The sequence below is a fragment of the Pterocles gutturalis genome, unplaced genomic scaffold (genome assembly GCF_000699245.1).
Source record: "Pterocles gutturalis isolate BGI_N339 unplaced genomic scaffold, ASM69924v1 scaffold20309, whole genome shotgun sequence".
NCBI classification, from domain to species: domain Eukaryota; kingdom Metazoa; phylum Chordata; class Aves; order Pterocliformes; family Pteroclidae; genus Pterocles; species Pterocles gutturalis.
The window spans coordinates 24,015-26,331 of NW_010136237.1; positions in this window are offsets into that span (position 1 = coordinate 24,015).

The window sequence follows — 2,317 nt, forward strand, 5'->3', positions numbered from 1 at the left end:
GTCTGTCCGCTTTTTCACTGATACAGGAGTATTGTGAAATAAGCAGCACATGAAATCAAGTGATAGTTTTGCAAGAGTTAAAATGGGGTTTTTCAAAAAGCTGCACCTATGAAGTACCTGGCCTAATATTGGAGACTTACTAGAGGAGGGACCCATTTTTTGCAAACAGACCAGTCATTACTGGGGCAGAGGCAAAGGTATCTGTTTCAAAATTTGAATCAAAGAAATGCTCCACCAACTTGCCTTGAGTACCACTGACAACGTACAACATCCAGACAACACAGAACAAACGATGTCCCACAAATGCTACTTCTGATCCTATTAGCAGGAGCACTAAACCACCCAGTTCTGGAAACCAAGGAAAATTATTTTAAAGACTTTGGAAAGAAATAGATTTCAAACAAACATAACTCATACACCGCCTTCTCCCTTATTATCTCCCCTCTCCCTCGGGAGTTCTTAGGTAACATAGGAAACTGTTAAGAAGAAAAATGCATACAGCTTTTAGAAAGGGTAAAAGGTTTGTTTTTAACTTCTTGCCTTTTGATATTGCAGGTGCTGCCTCAATAGCACTCATTCTGAGAGCTCTTTCTATTCGTCTATTAGAAAAAATAAGAAGTACCTTGCATTCAGCTTACTGTCTATCGTAAGTGGTAAGTTTCAGCATTTCTCCCAGTACTACTCTCCTATTGATACAGTGACAACAGTAAGAAACAATAATATTTATCTAGTGTACATTTAGAATAAAAATATTTAACCAGAAGCAGCTGGTAATCTGTTACAGGAGGCAGAATGTGTGAAGCAAGGAACTCAGGTGTGAGCTGTGGCAGAGAGGAACAACAGGAGTTCCAAACAGCTCCAGGTGAATCTTTTCCATAGGATCTCGCACTCTGGTACCTACAAGTTCACTCACTCCTACCATCTCTCACCTGCATTCCCCAAGCTGACAGAACGCCAAGTTCACAGCCATTAATGTACATGGCAGAACTTGCCGATCGCATGCTGGTAGTGCTTCGTTAGTCAGGACTCTGGATTAAACCGGTCAGACCCTCAGAGGCTGCAGCAACAGCTTCAGATTTCACTGCAATTTTATGCATGCACACAGCAAAGGTGGAACACCACATACGTAAATGTATGTGCCCCATCACGCTAATGCTTCCTCAGCACACCGATTTACTACCCACTGCTCTAGAAGTGGCAGCACACTCCGTTACGAACTACAAGATTTTTGTGTGGTTCGGGTTTTTTTGCACTAGATCCAGAGAGACTGCTGTCACCCACCATGCAGTTAACTCTGCTAGCAAGTGTGAGTTATTCATGAAACTGACAGAAACTTTTGTTTTACTTCAACAGAAATTGACATTCTATCCACACATACAGCTGCCTCTGGTCTTCACTCAACTCCCCAGCTCACGTTAAAAGCTGAAAACTCTTGCCTTCCATTAAGATTTTTACCCTTCTGGTTTTCCTCCCTTATAATGATGCTCATTGAAAAACAGGTAACTAATACCTATAATCATGGCTTAATATGCTTCTAAAATTCTTTTCTTATCTGTTGTCATCATAGATTGCTCTGGCTCAACTAAAACAGGTCACAGCACCCCCGAGAATGCACAGCTCTGGGAATATGATTCCTGGGCTGGGGGACAACGCTCCTTCCCACAGGCTTCTTAAGGAACCTCCAGAACAGCCCTACTGGGAACAACCACATTTCAAAGTGGGTCACTTCCAGTGTGGTCAGCAGCCAGGGCAGTAGTTACAGGACATGAAACTGTAAAACACATAACAGCAAAACATGCACATATGGCAAACCGGTCATCATAACTGTTGTTGGGGTTTTGTTTTAGCTTGGGTTTTTTTTGGTGTTGCTTTCCTGATGGCAAAAACCATTACACCCACGATTTAATCTCAGTGGACTGAAAGGTTCAAATAAGGTTACAGACTGCAAGACAGAGATAAGCATCCACACGGGACACTTTCCCCCCCAAGTCTGAGCAAGGGAGAAAAAGACTCTGGGGCTTCCACCCTCTAGCAGATGTTCTGGGTTTTTGTACATTTCCTCCTCTTCCCTAATTTCACCTGAAAATTAGCTCATCTAAACACAAAGCTCAAAATCAAAGCAAAGCAGACACTAAGCTTGTGAAAAAAAAAAAACACAAAGGAATATTTAAGTCGGATAAAAAACAGAGGTATACCTCAAAAACCTATCTACAGTCTCTGGCACTGAAGAAACTAAGTCAGTATCTGTCTGTCCGGCCCCAGCGGCTCTGAAAGCTACAAGCGGGGGGGTCCCTCCAACCGACAACAGCAGCGCTTT